This window comes from Tenebrio molitor, chromosome 1 (genome assembly GCF_963966145.1).
Source record: "Tenebrio molitor chromosome 1, icTenMoli1.1, whole genome shotgun sequence".
NCBI classification, from domain to species: domain Eukaryota; kingdom Metazoa; phylum Arthropoda; class Insecta; order Coleoptera; family Tenebrionidae; genus Tenebrio; species Tenebrio molitor.
In genome coordinates, this window is record NC_091046.1 from 31,953,510 (window position 1) to 31,972,783 (window position 19,274).

The following is a 19,274-nucleotide window of genomic DNA, read 5'->3' on the forward strand; positions in this document are numbered from 1 at the left end:
TTGTTATTAATTGTATTCGATTTAGAACATGTAGAAGTTAGTACATAGTTTAACATTATTCAGAGTCAAATATTAAAAAAGTAAATTTATTATTGTTAACTAATTAATAATATTTGAAAATTGTCATTACAAAAAAAAAACAGTTTACAAGTTTAATAATGATATATGACAGTGTGTTTTTTAAAGTTAAAAGTTTAAGGTCAAGTCGAGATTTGTTTTGATATTGTTAATTTTAATACAATGTAGGTTAGCAAACTAAAACAAAATCAGTAATTTTTCAATAAATTGTTAAAAAGTGCCTAATGATAGTAAAATTAGTAGTTGTGTAGAGTAAGTTCCTGGAAAATATTTGAAGGATTTTTCAGAAAGCATTGGACTATGTACTATATACCTATTACTACTTGAACTCCAATAAATACTCCAATAAATACAGCTTAAAACACAGGTGAGATCTCGATATATCATCGCAAATCACATACGGATTCAAATCCATGGATGACTCGTTTACAAATTAATTTGATCGCTCGATATTAGGTATTAAATAAAATGTCAGTTGGGTAATGTTGTACACAAATCGAGAGATGTATATATTTTGCTCAAAATGGTTGAATAATTTTAAAATTTTTGTTATAGATTTGTAAGTCATCAATAAATTTTTATCTATGATAAAAAAAACATTAAGTTGTCCTAAATGGTCACTTTTACACAAATTGTTCGAAGGTAATATTTCAGGTTCACATACATATAAGACATTTAAATTTGAGAAATGATGAGAGAAACTATTCAACTATAGAAAAGACATAAACGCTAACGTTTTAGGTTAATGCCATAAAAATCTCTTAGTTCTTAGTGTCTTTTATTGTGGAAAGTTGCCAGAGGAAAGGGCGCTTACGTCACGCTGCGAAAGATCACATTCCTTATGCATATTTGCATGTTTTTTCTCATTTGTTTGCTAGCTATAGTGGATATTATCCAATGACATAGAAAGTGCTATCGCTATGTTTCATATCACTGAAGTAAATAAGTTAACCTTGAAAACATTTTTCATCTCGTTGACATTTCTGATGACATTCTTACAGATACGATTATTGACGCTTTTTTGCTGTTTATATTCCATATTTAGAAATTTTCGCCATATTCTAATCTAATCACATGCAAATAGTTTACATACTGGTTATGAAATAGAATAAAACACTTGGCGGTGATTGCTGAATCTTCAAAAGCCAGATACATATTTTGTAAAAACTGGAAAAACATTAAAACTCATTTTAACGTCAGCAGTTTTCACATTAAGACTTGTTTGTTATGTAAAACGTTTTTTGTCGATTCAGTTGCCATTATTACAAATGTTAGCGTAACACACAAAGACAGCGGATGACCGATCACGTGCTCCAGTCTAGGAAGTGTAAATGTCACTCGTTGCCGAATAAGCTCGTTCGGCATTGACCACGTGGTTACCAAACGTCAATTGAATTGAGATTAGTTCGTCGAAGGCAAGAATTAACGGTCCGGTCGGCGTGTAAATCTTCGAGTGCCTAGAGCAACAGCTACGCACTCCGGTCATAATCTTCGTCTGATAGAAATCACTTCCTCATCTACCAGATACAGTTTTGGCCACGTACGACTTTCTCCACTTTTGACCGATCACAGTTTGATTTCAAAATCGTCGTGTGCGACATTTTCCCACAGATCGACTGAAAGCTCGCGGCCCACACAGCCGCGTTTGAAACTTGGAAGAAATCAATATACTGAAAGCTGATACTTGTACCGTTTATAAAATGGAAGCAATAATGTAAGTCAACAGTTATCAGCGGTGTGAACATGTCGGGATTGTCGATTTGCCATTGAATGAACGATCCATGAATATGTATAAAGACGATTTGACTAGCTCTCGATGACCATTGCGTTTCTGCCTGTGTTTTGTGTACCTTTCGTCTCATGATTTCGAGAATTGTTTAGGTTTTAAGCATTTTGCAAGTCATAGAACTAATTATAAGGTATTGATTACTCCACGTGACGAGATCACGGTTGTATTTTTCGTTTTGCATAATTTAATTTATTTAAAACAACTTTTTCTGACGCGCCGTCTCTCAGAAATCTACTCCAAATTTGTAAGTACGTTATTTTCTTTTGTAATTAAGTTTCACTTTCGTAGGAACAAACCAGTTCGATTCAATATTTTTATTACATACTCACATCATGTCTGAAACGCTATTTTTGTGGCGACTTTCTACCGACTGCTATGAAATCATTTTCTTCTCTCAAAACATACCGAGTGTACGCGAAAAGTTCGGATGAGTTTAACTGTTGTCTTTAACGTTACAAATCTGAAATTTTAAAACATAAATGAACGCATAGAGGGACGTAGCTCGGTATAGTTTCACATTATTACTTCGCCTTTAACCGTCCCCAGCCACCCTCACTTCAAAATTTTAAATTATACCATACATCTCTTTTAGTACGTCTTTGTAAAAAAAGAGCTATAAAAGAAAGTTTTTGGAATATATATAACAGCTATTCAAATGAAAAGTTCATCGAGTTGGCTTTGACTTTATTTTTTAAAAGACAACAACATTGTAAATTAAGTTGGTTAGACAAAGATAGCGACAAAGATCAAAGCCAATTTGATGAACTTTTTAACTGAACAACTGAACTGTTATATACAATATTTATTCACCGTACTCGTAAGTACAAGCCAAAGGGCCACTGACCGAGGTCTTTCAGCCCGTGAATTAAAAAATTGAATAAATTTTTGGTATTTTTTTTGTTATTTGTTATTGCATAATGAAACATTTTTTATCCTATTTGGGCTTTAAGTAAAGGTGACTGAGGATCGAAAAATGACGTCACAACTATTGTAAGTTACGTCCTGTGCGCTGAATCATCTTAAAATTTTAAAAAATCATCAGAATGAAATTCATCTGAACTCTTCGCGCGGACATACAGTGTATAAATACATACATTATATCTACATGTCACATGATGTAGAAAATCATCCAGAAGATTCTGTAAAAGATACAAAATTGCTACAAAACATGTTCGTCTTAAGCATTTATATTTTTTATTTATAGGTAAATTAATCTTGCAAAAGTATAGATTTTTAATTAGAGAGTGCTTAGGCTAAGTACTTTTTTGTACAACAAAAAACAAAAGTTAATACTTTTTTTTAAATATAAATACCGAAGTAATGTTTTCTTGCAATAAAAAAAGTAAGTGCTTTATATGCGGATGAATGTATAACATTGAATACTTGATGTGCCTATAATATATGAATTATGAAGTATAATGACTTATTATTACCAAATTCACACATTTATTTAGAAAAAATATAACAAATGTTTTCTATTCTGTATCCTAGTACAAAATCGTTGTTCAAACGCCTTTGTTGACTATAAAAGAGGTCAATATGTCTTGATCTTACTTTCAAAAGAACAGATATCTCCTTGAATTAAATTTTAAATAACTGTTCTGAAAATACACCGAAGAGTGAGTGAAGAATTCGAACTATTAGTTGGGAGCGTCATAGTGGATTAATTTCGCAATGCTATTATTCTTTGAAGCATGTGATTTTTGTTGAGATCATCTGATCACATTGAAGCAATTTATTTATCAAACATCTATAAGTTATATCGTAGCATAATATACGAGTCGATACACTTTTGCACCGAACAATAATTATATCAATAGTGGGTACATGTTTATCAATGCCAACTGTATAATTAAGTATTTACTGTGGTTGCTACTGTTAAATAAGAAGTACGCATAACTATCAGTCAGATTTCAAATTGAAAGGGATATTATTATTTTTGTTTTAAAGGATTTTTAATTGTAAACAGTGACGTCGATCCCCCTCACGGATATTGGATTTTCAAGTTCAGATATTGGCGCATAGAGTTGGTCACGACAGTTGTAACTTTTTATATGTCATAGTAATATCAATTAGGTATATGTAATACTTGTACAAAGGAATCGTGAATGTTGAATATATTGTTACGAAATTTCTACACAGATTAATTTTATGCTATATCTTAAAATTACATAGGTTTCTCTATTAGCATCAGCTCTACGTGATAGATTAACAAAAGAGTTTCGTTCTAAATACATAATTATTTTAAGGTCCCATGTAAAGTTTAATGTGATACAGCTCTTATAGGATGTACAAATTTTTGACTGAAATAACGAAAAGGGAAACAGATTCTTGTCAGAATTTGAAGCATTCTTGGAATTTTTTAGTTAAGATAAAATAATCGAAAAATACCGACAAATTAAGCTTTAGAGTCACTAAACGGTCAGTATAATTGATTTTAATGTAAATTTACATCTTGGACAAAATACCTTCGTTCACCACAAACGAGTTCCGTTTGTGGCTAATTAATAAACAAAATTAATTAGTTGCGTCATCTGCGAAGAAGGGAAAAAATGACAAATTTTAACATTCCAGAGAATAGAATTTAATACCTTGAAACAATTAATTAAGCCAGGATTAATTGCGATTTGGTATATCATTATATGCATAGTAAGATTTAAATGTCAATGGAATTTCAAAAAGCCTACTCAAGGCGCTAAGTGAGCCATGCTAAATAGAGGGAGTATGTACAGGAATTTTTACAATAGAATCGATAACCTGAGTCTTAATAATTAAAATTAGAAAGATAAGAAAATAATCTAACCTGATAGTAAATTAAGGGTTGGCCGATTCGCACTTGTCACCCACATTATACTAAAGGTGTGGTTGAACTGTTTTCTTCTAAAATTGACTAGTTTCAATATCTGTAAAGATGATAAGTAAAATAAACTTTGAATTCTAAAAACCTGTTCAATATTTACAGACTTAAAAGAAGAGATAAGAAATGTCTTAGTTATACTTAACTGTAAAATACAGGTGATTTGGATGGGCGGTTAAAGGGGGAACCAGAGGCGCACAGTTGTCGGGTTCCGAAAATATTGTTTTATTTTTAAAGCTAAAACGAGAATGTAAATAAACCTAAATTTGATGTTTTAATATGATTTTGTGATGCTATTTAAACCCGCTCTGGCTTGTTTTGATATATGAAACTCGTTTAGTTTCATATACCATTGCAAAAACGTAGTTACAAGATCCTTGAATGAATTTTATATTTATTTGATATTAGATAAATTGATAGTTCAAGGTAAAGTGTATTCCATTTCAAGCAGTAAGAGAACGACATTTAAGTCAACTTGAAAATATGTCAGAATTTTGTTTGTCTCACGTCATACATATTTGTTTTGTGGATTTTTTAGTTGCCTAATGTAATTATTTGCATAAACCAAATACCGGGAAGAATTTTGCTGACAAGATAAAGGTATCTAAAACAAACAAACAAATATACGTTAGTCGTCTAGAACGGTTTGGACAAGATAGAAAGTAAATAGTTGTAAAATTTAAAAAAATCGTATGGTCTGTGGAGTTTATAACAGTCACGTATTTATTGTGATACACCGAATGTCCATTAAGAAATATTCAAATTTCATATCCTGATTCAAGGATAACTGAACTTGACTCTATAAATTAAGCACAGTAATAACAAAACCCACGTGTTTGAGTGATTAGCGCAAGAAATATTCGTAAAAAATCTCAATGCATAAATTTAAATTTACAATGTGAAATACACTTAACTAAATCTAAGTCAGACGTTGACAATACCGTCCACATCGAACGATACGGTTTTCAGGCCGTCCATTACTCGAATTTATTTTATTATCAGTCATCGTAAATCCAATTCATTGGACCGACTGAAACGTCGATGAAGCTTCATCACGTAAAGCAACAATCCAATGAAACGGAAAACATAAAGCACGGAACTGTGAACAATCAATTCATAAATCATAGTTGAGTCTGATATTAACACGTGACAGGTCGGAAAAGTACAAGTCGAAAAAGGTGTTCTTTATAAGGACGAAAGTGCAGCGTGCACGATGTAGCTTTTTCCTTATTCCCGACCTGCAATAAACAGAGAGGGCAGCTTCCACCTTCTGCCGCAGGAAAAAGTATTGCGTCTGCCGTGGGTGTAGACAGCCGAGTTCATGTAAAGCTCGTTCGCACAATAATTTTTGTAGGCGTTTGATTCCATTGTGTATATAACCCCATTCAGGACTGAAGTATTAAAACTTTTCGAAGTAATGCATTTCTTTAAACATGTCACGTTCTTACAAAATTTTGGTCAATGCAAAAAACACTTTTTCTCGCACACGACAATATAAATATTTGCTTTGCACTTCATAACCAGTAAAACCCGCAGATTCCAATGAACAATATTTGATAGTACAGACATATTTATTAACACATAGACTTTGACGTAAGAAATGAAAAGTTTTAACATTTTGCTTGTCTCGGTAACATCAAAATTGTCAAAAATAAGGATGAATTAAACTATACAAATTTTTGCTGTACTCGATGTTTTTGCAATCGACGATAACGAGTTACATCATAAAAATTAATTGCACTATTTTCCTACTTTTAACACATGTAAATATTATTTTCTCCAACCGCCTTAAAAGAGGTTACTTTTAATCCCGTTTTCTATCACTAAAGTTGACGTTTTTGTAACTGTACAAAAAAGTTACGTGTTACTAAGGCAACACTTTAACCTCCTAGCATTAAAAGTACTTTTAATATTACACTTAAAAAATTTGTACTTGCAACTAACAGCTTAACACTTCGTTGATTTGACGAAAACAACTAAATATGTAAACAAAACAAAAGCCAAAACTGTCTCTTTGATTACATGAATATTTCAATAAAACGTTCGCTTTAAAATTTTAAATGTACTATGGCGGACAATAAATTTAGGCCGGCCTGTATTGGCTTGACATCAAAATGTAAAGCTGGCATTATGTTCAACTAACCCCATTTTCGATTTTTGTCATTCTTGTCATCGTGACAGCGATAATCAAAATTAAAATTGGGAAAAGAAGCGGGCACCAGTGAGAAGTGTTACTACAAATCAGTTGTGCTAGTGCGTGATGATCTGTAAGTTACGAAAAGGGCGAAGGAAACACCAAACAGCTTGAAAACCTTCATTCAGTTTGACAAACTGACACATCAGTCATAATGACAATAAATGGTAGATTGCATTGACTTTTTTGAAATGTCAGCAATTTGCCGGTCTAAATTTATTGTTCGCCATAGTACTATCGAATTCATGAAAAACTAGTATGTACAGCAAAATTTTGTTGGAGTAAATTAGGCTACAAGAAAATGTCAAATATAAACGTCTGTCATTATGACAGTTCGAATTTAGCAATGCTCAATCCAACGTCAAACGTATTTAGGATATCTACTTGACATATTGGACATAGTAACCATTTAACATAAAGCACGTAGAAACGTTACACTGCAACATTTTTCAAAAGTTGACAAAACGATGACGTTTTGCTGTACTAGTTTTTCATGAATTCGATAGTACATACCTATAAGTTTGGTGCTTTTCATGATATGGGTCCTTTACTTGGTTGGAGAAAAAATGAGTATGTGTCATTCGGATTAAAAGTGATTTTTTTTGACTTGCAATTATTGCAGTAACTCGGCTACGCTATGCTTCGCCTCGATATGCCAAGTGTCACTTTTAATTCTAATAACTAATAACACAATATACTGTCGGGTGTTTTTCGTTTCGTAGTAGGCGTTGAAGAGTCGATTATGAACGCACCACTCGTTTAAAAACGTAAGAACAGCTGATCCGTGATCCGTATAGTGCGTCCACAATCGACTCTTTAACGCCTACTATGAGGTGAAATTTATAAAAACACTCGATATTTATGATGTACACACTAGTTTTTTTTTGCAATGGACTGTACATACCTACATACATTTTCTTAAAAAGTGTGTACATATTGCATTCAACTATGTATTTATGAAAAATTTATTCTATTTATAAAATTTAGTCGTTACTAATTTGTTATTAAAAAAACCAATTTCATTTGTCCACGTTAAAAATGAATTTGAAATTAATTATGGTGTCTCTTTTGGTTAATTAATTAATTGGTTAATTACAACACTAAAAAACAATTCTATTTTCAATATTGCCATGTAAAAAAATGTACAGCAACTTTAAACAAAATGTCTTAATAGGAAACCTCTGATTATAATAACGTTAAATAAGAGTTTAATAAGGAATCCAATTCATAGTCCCAATTTGGCTAGGAATACTTTCTCGTGAAAATGATTGCTTAATGTTCTGAAGCAAATCCATTGTTTTAGCAAATTGTGTTTTTGAACTTTACAGACAAGATATCAAATTTCATCGGATCTTAATGAAATCTTTATCCGTTGCTGGCTTGTAATAAGCAATAGGTATCGGTTGCGCATAATCGGTGTGCTAATGTCGTTCACGACTATAATAAATATAGAAGATTATGAAACTAGATTGATTCAGATAAGTTCGGTAGCCACAACGAGAAATCTGCCCGGTTTCCGGGTCCTAAGGCGGCCGACCTACTTTGCGATCAGATTTATATACGCGCGGTTAAGATATAAAATATAATCGATTCTCTCACACACGCGTCCGAAATTCTTATATCCAATTAGCAGTGCAGATGAGGCTAATTTACGTTTCCTGTGGTTATTTTCTTCTGCAATTCGAGAGTGGTTGAAAAAACTAAAATTACCAAAGTAGAGCTTGGAGCTTACAAAATATTTCAATAAATCGAACAAAACGTGTGATTTCCGTTTCTTAAATTTTACAAAATTGCACGTGCAAACGACGTACCTGTAACAAATTGTGTAACGGTGTTACTTTATCCTTTCCCTGTTACCGGAAATACCATCAGCTCAGTGCAAGAAAATATAGCTCTCAAATACGCCTGTCTTTATTTGTCTTTTAAATTCACCTCTTTATGTACAATCGGAGGAAACATTCTTGCGGTATTGTTATCTTTTATTTCGGCTTAGTAACAGATTCCTTTCTGTTATTGAAAACATTGTTTAGTGGTAAAAGTAAACCTGCCTGTCACGCAGACTAGCATAAATCCTTGAACTTTTAGTAAAATTCTATGTGAATTTTTTAGTGGAATATATACACATATATTTTTCGGTAAAGATAACGTACTTAGTGTATACTAAAACTCACTGTATAGTGAGGGCCATAGGGTTTTACTAACTTTTTAACCCCCTGTTAACTTTTATTCTCATGAAAATTTTCAATTCAGTTTTGTAGTAAAGTTGTGGGATACGATAATACACTGACCGGCACAAAAAACGACTCACTTTGAATTTTATTAATATAATTAAGTAATTCATTGTCTTAGAAACATTTTTTGATATCATGTTGTATTGATAAGTGTTATTTAAGATATTCTTTGCCAAAGAATATCCGACAAACGTAACATTAAAGACAGCAAATAAAATTTTAATGAAAAAAAAAATTAAAGCAATTTTTTAGAAAAAAAATTATGTTATGAAAAATTGCCAAAATTTGAACAGCATTTTGAATTAATATCTCGTATTGTCAAATTAAATCTTTTAACACTTAAATCAACCGACAAATACACAACATGGAAGTAACGCAAATTTTCTAATAATTTATTTAAACAAAACAATTCGGTTGCCATGGTGACCATAGCACTCCGGATCATTGAAAATGTCCCAATTTAACTATAATAAAGAAAAATAAGCACAAATATAATTTCAAGATCATTTATTAAAGAAATCATAATGAGCCGTTTTTTGTGCCGGTCAGTGTATGTATGTTGAAACAATTTTAATTTAATAACCAAAAGCAAGGAATAAGCTAGCAAAACGACGTTTTTTCCATTATCATTGACTTTTAGTAGTTTTTGCTCACTGAAAATAGTTGGCAAAGACGGCAATTTAATCACTAGTGAGGAAATAATATTTTCTCACTTGTGAGCAAAGTGAATGTTTTGCGAGTTTGTCGATAGAGGGCGGCAAATATGTTGTACTGAAAGTTTTTTAAATCTTTTATACTTTCTGAATATTAATAACTAAAGCTTGTCTTATTTTTGACTTATTTAAATTTTTAACCTATTATTTAGAGTTCAATTGACGAAAAAACGTGAAATTGATTTGGGTAAACTTCTGGGAAAATTCATGCTACATTCATTTGTTGTGAAAAACTGTTTTCGTGAGTTTCCTGTTGAGCTAATTTTGTAGAACTTATTGTTTCAGTGCTTTTAACAGTTATGAAAAATAGTGATGCAGATAGATAATGATAGGTATTCGTATTGTTACGTTTCAAAAACTCTTCCTGCCAACACCATTTTGCGAAAGACACTCTCGCGCATTCCGGAACGAAGTTTTTTTGAGGACACGACTGAGGTAGCGAGAGCAGACTGAGGCAGTGGTGGACGGGCAGTCCCTGATTGAAAAAATCAGATTCAACACGCGTGAGCAAACGTGCATTTAATCACTTGTATTGAAAATAGCTATTTTATCTATTGTTATTAAAGTAGTATTCACACTATTTTTTTGCAAATAACATTTTGTTTGTAAATTGTCTATTACAACCATTTAGGTATCACTAAATGAAGTAAATGACTAGATAACGTTAATGTTTAATCTAAAAACAGCGCTAGGCTTTGTAATTTTCACAAAAATACAAGTTAATTACAAATGTCAGGTAAAATTTTAGCCTACTGAAAATTTAAAATGGAAGCAAACGGAATTCAAAAAACGTCGTTTTGCTAGCTTATTCCTTGCTTCTGGCTATTAAATTGAAATTGTTTCAATACATAATCATATCCCACAAATTTACTACAAAACTGGGTTAAATATTTTCATGAGGACAAAATTTAACAGGGGGTTGAAAAACAAGCATGTAAAACCCTATGGCCTGTCTTAAAAAAAACTGTATGTACGAGTATGTCGCTGAAAGGCAACAATTCGGTTTTACAAATTTACCGTACATAATGCTGATAACAGAATTTAACGTAAATTATTGCATAAACCAAAGTTATAACATCATATTTCTCAAGTGAGTAGTACCTACGGTGTCTCTAAGTAAATTTGATAACATAATTAAAAATCGAATTTTTGTTGATCTCAAATGAATTTTTTGAATAATACGTTTTGAGAAATGAAGTGTATTAAAGGAGTCTGTTCAAAAATAGATAACCATCTGGAGAATCAATGTAGTCAAGAATCTCGTAAGTTGTAAAGAAAAATTTGCAAAATTTTGCTCATCCGAGTATCAGAACACCTATTATTTTCTATTTCATTAATAGAAATGGAAATGTAGTACATACATACCTATACCTATATGTTTTATAGGACATATGGTGTACTGAATAATAGATAACGACCGTACACAAATGATAAAGAAATGATAGAGACGTAATGCAAGAAATATTACATGACAAATTCTTCGTATCAATGAAAATTGAAAACAAGTAAACCCTGTTCTTAAAAAACATTCATAATGTTAGCATATTACCAACCTTGACAGACTGATTTTTATGAATTATACCTGACAAAAAACAAAGTAACGCTATATTTGGATGCAAAAGTGGTCGGCTTCACATTTTCGAATCTCTTTGGCGCCGAGAAAAACAGGTTGAGGCTGATAAAAACGTCAAGTTCTGGGAACATTTAGTCCAGAAAATGTTGGTATAACTTTGTATGCTAATTATACACATGCCTTGTCATGTATTTAGTTGTTACTTTGTCAATGGTTGCATTAAAATCGTGTTCTATTGTTTTAAAATAAATTATATTCTGACTTGCGTCGATGTGGGTGTTTATAGACTCATTGTACATGAACCAGAACGTATCAGAATGGAGACTTCAAAAATGTTTTCATCCATTTGCAGATGATTTTCGATATATACTTTGTACAGTACAAAAGAAAAAAATGTTCATTGTCTGTATTACTTTTTTTTGCAAATCTTAAACAACTCTCCAAGTGTCTGTTAATTCCGGACCAATTTGTGAGCAGCTGAAAAAACTTCAAGGTCCATAATCCGAACTTTCAAATGCATTTTTACGAAATCTATCACTTCTAAAATAATTTAATCTTCTCGTCATGTATCTACCACAATAAAACAACAATAGATATAGACGATTCTGAACAGTGATGTTCGAAAGGCGAAGTTGTTGACGTTACAAAATCAGACGTTACAGCTGAAAATGAAAGTGTGTAAAACACAACATCTGATGCAGCTATTTTAAATGTCAAAACTGTAACACTTATAATTATGTTGCGACACAAGTTCAGACTGTTATGGGTCGCTTGAGATCAATTAAAACATATAGCTGTATACCTACTACATTGTACTATCTTGCGCAAGCTCGAAAAAAGTACTGAACAATGTCGGAACAAATACACATTCAGATCTGAAAATTTGTGTGTTCAGACAGTCGAACGAGGTTTGTAGGTTATGCTTAAATTTATTGCAATATGATCAAAGCGGCGATTATATTATCGGTTTGTGTTTTTAATGGCCACTTACACAGAAGACAACTTTGAACGAGTGAAGAAAGACCAGTTTGTCATTTGGGCAAAAAAATGAAATTAAATAACTGTTACTAAATCGAAATAGCTAATTCTCTGTTAACCTTTCGGTGCGTTTTATAACCTTGTTTAGCGGTAAGTCATGTTCTTGGCTTGCCGTACGTTTTAGCGACCTTACGACAAGAGCCCAAAGCGTTGTATATAAATCGAACTCAATCATGCGATATTAATAAACGTGTGAGAATTCAACCTTGTTTTCAATTGAATTCCGTTATTTCATATTTATTTTCTTTGTACTCAACTAAATGCTTTTACTCTTATTAGATTATGATTTCTCTACTCACTCTCTCAAGAGACCCTGATGCTGAGGACAATCCAGCTGTCCAGATTTCGTACCTGAAACAATGATTTTTGTTAAAATTAAATTAGGTATAACTAAAATAGTAAGTGTATGAGGCAACGGTAATTATTTCAATGGTTAAAAATTCTCTATAACTGAATTTGATTTTTAAAAAGTTTGTGTTTAGTTAGTCATGTTGTGAGTAGGAGGATTAAAGCGCCTCGAAGGTCGGTCTTTGGCCGTTTATCTTCCACTTTTCAAGAAACTTATGGTATGCGGGATTATAACTAGAAATTTAATTGCATTAACAGATATAAAACGGTTATTTTTGGAAAAATTCACATTCTCAAACTAATTGAAAAGATCAAGATAAATACAAATGTCGATAGTTCTTTACTGCTTTAGATAAAATAATGTGGAATTTAATTTAAATTTCATTTAAATTTAAAATAATAACAAATGCCACAAATAACAGTTGCTACAGAAGTAAAGCCGAAAGTTCAACGTACCAAGACCATTTACTGTGCTACTTACACAATAGTAGGTACGAAAAAGATTTTTAACAGAAAAATAAATAATAAAATGTAGATTAAAATAGTAGGTATATACAAATAACGTTTATTATTAAATTGTCATCAAATACTTTCAAGTAATGGAAACAACGCTACGCTGACTTTATTCCTCCAAAAAATTTAATCCAATCAGATTACTGCCAAATTTAAATTTCTGCCAATGATAAGCAAATGACAGAGAATTCATGCTCCAGAGCAATATTCGATAATTGCATCAGTGCATGAATGTTTATGCCGTCAAGACTAAATTTTTTGAAAGAAAAAAAAAACAAATATGTATGTATTACAGAAAAATTTATTAAGGATGAACTGGAGTAACATTGAAAAATGGCGAAATTTGCTTAAAATTGGTACAATAGTCCTTTCATCCATTCTAAAGTACTGTGCCAAATTTTAAAAAATTTGGTCGAGGAATTTTAAAGTTATTACCTTTTAAAGTTTCGGGATATTTTACACGTGTTCTTATGAGAAATGGAGCAATGGTCGCAAAAAATTAGAAAAAAAACATATTTCAAAAAGGCCAATTTTTCTTAAATTTTTCACACATAAAGTATCGATGTCGTAGAATTTTCTAATGAATTTACAAAAAAAGTTGGTAGAGGATTTTCCTTGTAATCGCTAATTACATGTGGAAAAACATGGTTTTTGAGGTTATGTATCTGTTTTAATTTCAATAAAAGTGAACAAAATGCATATAATTGACGTCGGTATGCAACATTACACTCATATCGCACGTTTTACTGCAGTTACGTTAAGAACTTTAACAGAAATCAATGAAAATTGAAATTCAGTGTGCTTTTGTTTACTTTCACGTACAGTCTTAGTCAAAAGATTGTAAAATCACATGTAAGTAATTATCTAAATATCAAGAAAATAAACACAAAATTTACTTGCAACTCATTACAATTCGTTTCCAAAAATTAAAAACTATTTTTTCAAATACTGATTTCTCGTAATAAACGTTTGATAGCATTATAAGAATTTCGCAACTTTTTGCTGAGATTGTTACTCCAGTTCATCCTTAACTAATGCATTTTTCTCTACGACTACAGAATGAATGCAATCTTGTTGGATATTCAATGAAAGTATGATATCAATTCCACGCCCCGTGTTAGAATATAAAATCCACGGCTGTCGGTCAAATCACATCCCTCGTATTTTCTTTCATTCTACAACGGCAGATCGCCAATCGGATGCGGTTGTGAACAATAAGTCGCGCATCGCGTAGCAACCGCTAAACGAGGCACAATTTTAATTGTCAAATATTAAAAATTAAATTAAATTCAATTTTCGAAAATTGTTTGTTCTTGGTATAGTCATGGAGAAAGTCTTCAACTCGCGTATAATGGCTATTATTCACTAGGATGATTAAACGCCCATTGAAGAATGTACTATTCCACTCATAAATGTATTTTTCTTTGAGCTTTAAGCTTATTTCAGGAAATAACTCCTTGAGTATGTCAATATGTTGAAAATTTCCGCTCGTGCGCCTTGGCTCACGGGAAAAACTTGACATGTACTCGCGATATGACTACTGACTAAAATCCTTAGAAAATAAAATAATAGTTCTTTACGTAACCAGTATCGAAAGTAATACTTTACTGAATATTAAAAATTAAAATTTGATTTAAATTTGATTAAAATGATTGAAATTAATGGTAAAGAATGATTAATATGATAATTTTAATTTTGTATGTCAGTTTTGAACAAAAAGTCGTTAACTTTGAATGTCTCTATTAGAGTATGGAAAATATTTTCCACGCAAACGCCTAAAATACTGTCCATATACTTTACAGTAAACGCGACCTTTGGGTGTTCAAATGAATATAAGAAAATTAGTTTGATTTTAATACAGGGTGTGTCAAAAGTCGCGGACATCCTTTTAAACACTGGTTCAATGATGCCTACCAAGTGATATAAGTATAATAACATTTGAAAGCCCGCTGTGTCTCAACGAATTTAGATAAAATAAAACTGACAACAGTAGTGGATACTCGAAAGTGAATACTTCCAAGTTCCAAGGAGCGTATCCACGACTTTTGACACACCCTGTATAATATTGTATCAACCAGATTTTCAGAAATACTTACACAAAAACATAACATAAAATTATTATATACTTTTTTTAATCTGACTATATATAAAAAAAGTTTCTATCTAAAAATTAATAATACAAGACAGTTAAGATTATCATCATTTTATGTCATTCATTAGGTTGCTAAAACGATTAAAAAATTAATAACATTTTACCTATTAAAGTTATATATTTAATCAACAAATGCACTGCTCTTGCTCCCTGTTTACCACAGTAGGTATCCTTTACACGAGTATCCTAAACGAATGTATAGACATCGATTTAGATTTCAAGGTGATAGGCATTTTGCTGTGATTCTTCTACAGAAATCGTTAGGTTTGTCAGAAATGCTCAACCCCCGTACAAAACCGTAGCATTATAATCTATGTTAGTGACCCGTTGCTGTCAATAACGTTATTTACTATCAATAAATCTACAACATATTATTGATGATTGATGGTAATTTTGCAACCCAGTCGTTCCATAATCTCCCAGCGTTAATTACGCCTATGTGTAGCGGCGGTGTAGTATTTCTTAAATTTTATCAAAGCGGTGGAGATCAGCTTTCTCCGTGATTGCAAAAACCATCGTAGCGGGGCGCAATTATTAATGGAATAAGTCAATGTTGGCATGTCGTGTCCAACAGACATGTTCACAGACAGACGTAATATAACACCGTGTCAATATCCAAGTCAACTGCAGATCGTGTGTGGAAGTAATCCGATCCCGGACAGCCGCCAATTACCTTAATGAAATTTTACTACAACCAGACAATATGACACAATAATTCTCTTCATATTTGATCGTCTCACGAGTATTGTCTGTCATCTGATGTTAATAGCGAGCTAAATCAACAAAAACCTCAAACACAATGCGAAAACAATACCAATCATCTTCCGCGGTAATTGTCAATTCAATTTTTAACCGTTAATCATGCAAAAACAAACGGTTCTTTTATTAAATTGAAACGGTCACCTTGTAGGCCAGTTCTTGCTTTGTACGCCAATTCAAAAACTGGTCACGTATTTTATAACAGCATTCGAAATAAAAATTCATTTAAGCCCATTCAATTAGGTGACAATTATTATTTATAGCTGTTAATGAGATACATTAAACTGAATGTACGAAGGAGGCGGAAAAATTGGTTCACGAGGATACTGTTTCGAACGAGAAGAACGAGACCATTTATTTTGTTACACACTCATAAATAATGGTAATCTTTAGAAAGCATTCAACGCGGACTAGAATTTTAAATTATTTTAAAATGAATAAAATGCAACCTGACCCTCCTTTCTACACCGCTGTACGCCAAATTACTATTATTTCGAAGGATAAAAATGCAAGCTGAAATTTATAATTATTTAATCATTCATGGGAATCTAAGCACGTTATTGATTTTTTACAACACGTGAGCGTGGAAAAGAACAGTTAATGTAAAAGATGATAAAAACTTGAATTACTAGGTTATAAGATCTCCCATCCACATGCCTGATTAATTACAAATAATAATATACTATTTTAATAGGAAAATTCTTTGTAACAATCAACAGTCATTGATTGCGTAAAAACTTATCGATATATTGGTCTCATTAAAAAGAATATTCTGATTTCTGTAACCTTCCAACGGCAATACCTATCTGTCTACCTAATTATTACTTACACTGGTACAAAGGCCGTCATTTGTTCAAATTTCGAATAGTTTTCGATAATTGGGCTTAATTAACACTGATATGCAAATATATGCAAGCAATTATTTAATAATAAATAATCGTTCTCGACGGCACACAGCGACGGAGAAGGAATTATAAAAACATTCCGATATAATCGATAAAGTGCTTTAGTTGCTATTTATAATTGCCTTGATTAGTTATTTATGCAGCGGGATCAACAGAGACTGGCGAAAAGCTCGTAAACGTGGAGACTTCAATGATGCGTTAAGAGAGCAACGGGCGGGCACTCTGAAAATACTGCCTTGATAATTAATCAAGAGTGATTACGAGTGTTGAATTGTAAAAATGCGTAAACCGATCAGCCCACGAGAGACGAGTGGGTCGAAGTATATGCCAATAAAAATGATAAATCCCATCGGGTTTCGTAATTTCATAATTCTTGCATTGTTGCAACTTTCTTCGATGTTTTTTCAACACCCACTCGGTTTCTGCAATAGAGCAGACGGTATCTAACATTAGCAGTTTCACACCTCTGCCGCGTGGGTCAATTCGTCACAATTCACGGTTTCGTTCCAGTTGTTCAGATTCTGTTTCAGGAAGGTTATCTAATTCACAGGACTGCTAAAAAATAAATTAAAAACGCGTTCAAAACCAAAATGTTAATCGGTTGCTGATCCAAATTTAAGTTGTCTTATTTTTTTTAATGAATTGTTGAAAAGAGGTAAGAACCTACCTAGGTATATCACTATGAGAAGATGATTTAAAAAGTCATCGATAAACTAATTTATTATACAGTGCGGACGTAAATAGTCACCCTTCACCTAAATTTTGAATCAGACAAGATCAAGACATCGGACAAAAACCGAATCAAATGGACTTAAAGTTTCCTGCTTTTTAATGTAAAACTGAACCGTGAATCTGCATAGATTTTTGACAAAAAAATTACTTTGAATAAGAAGGTCCGAATTTATGCAGCGTAACTATGAAACTACATTCAATCATAACTCCAGAACAAATTAATAGAATTAAAAAATCAAGTCACTGCTTGATAGTGAATGAGTTTTCAAATGATGTATCACATGAGACTCTTTGTTATTTGAAATTTCAACATGGACAGTGCCCACAGCGCAATTTTTGCAGATTGTTGATTCACTTTTACGTTCTAAAGTTAGAATGGGGGGACTATTTATGTCAGTACTGAATGTGAATCAATCAAATAATTAAAGTAAAATACTTATGTAATAATTGATATGTATACAAATATGTGTATTGATAACATTATTAAGTAGATATCTGCTTAAAAACTTACTTTTGTGTTATTAATAAATTAATTATACAGTGTCTTTCAGAACTGGCGGACCAAAATAATACGGTGAATTCATCATCTTCTGGGAATAATAGGAAAAATGTTCAAAAAATTCTATTTTAAATAGTGATTAGGAAAGAAGCAATTTAAACTGATCAATTCTGTTGTTGATGTTAAGTTACCTATAAATTAGTTTTCCTGATTTATTTGTAATTATGGACGCATTTCAAATGATGCATATGCATTGTTGGGTATCCGCATTGTTTGTGCAATGACGGACGTTTTCAGGTTATAGTATTTGACATAAAAACTTTTGACCACATAAACGACAGTTTATTTAAGAGAGTAACAAAAGACACTAAACATACTACTCCTGAGCAGCAACTGTGGCACTCTCATCACACTGTCCATATAAGACAAGCATATCAAAATATTCTGAAAAAGTAAACATGAAGCGTTTTTAATGACTTTTGTAATCGTCAGAAATAATTTATTATGACAGAATATTCAATTATTATGTCTTTGCAACAATCAAATTTGTTTCGATACTTACTAATATAATTTTTTAAGGTAATTTTATATCTACTCGCGATTGGTCAATTAAAAACGTTCTTATTTTAAAATCCAATGAGGATGGATTTCTTTAAATATTTTTACTGTTATTCCCAGAAGATGATGATTTCACCGTATTATTTTGGTCCGCCAGTTCTGAGAGACCCTGTATGTATTAATAAAAATAATAAAACAATTTATTTTTAAAGCAATGAAATTAATAATACTTAAGTACCTATCGGGCGTTTAAATGAAATATTGGGCTGGGGAGGCGTTGGAAACCGTCAATTGTTTTGCTTGTTTAAAGTGTAAATTGAAAGTTGTAATTAGAG

The 19,274-nt window shown here is 31.9% G+C and overlaps 1 protein-coding gene across 4 annotated transcripts in view; it reads right to left on the reverse strand.

Moving 5' to 3' along the window:
* The window catches only part of LOC138129081 (dendritic arbor reduction protein 1-like), a 155,357-nt gene that overhangs the window by 93,827 nt on the left and 42,256 nt on the right, over positions 1-19,274 (reverse strand). Inside the window, exons 2-3 of one of the 4 annotated variants that reach the window (XM_069045351.1) lie at positions 4,671-4,770; positions 2,962-3,006 (exon numbers count right to left, since the gene is read on the reverse strand). The exons of 2 other annotated variants lie outside the window; for them this stretch is intronic. The gene's annotated coding sequence lies outside the window, so the exon portion shown is untranslated. The remainder of the gene's footprint in view (positions 1-2,961; positions 3,007-4,670; positions 4,771-19,274) is intronic. One more of the 4 variants, XM_069045346.1, reaches the window with a different exon arrangement.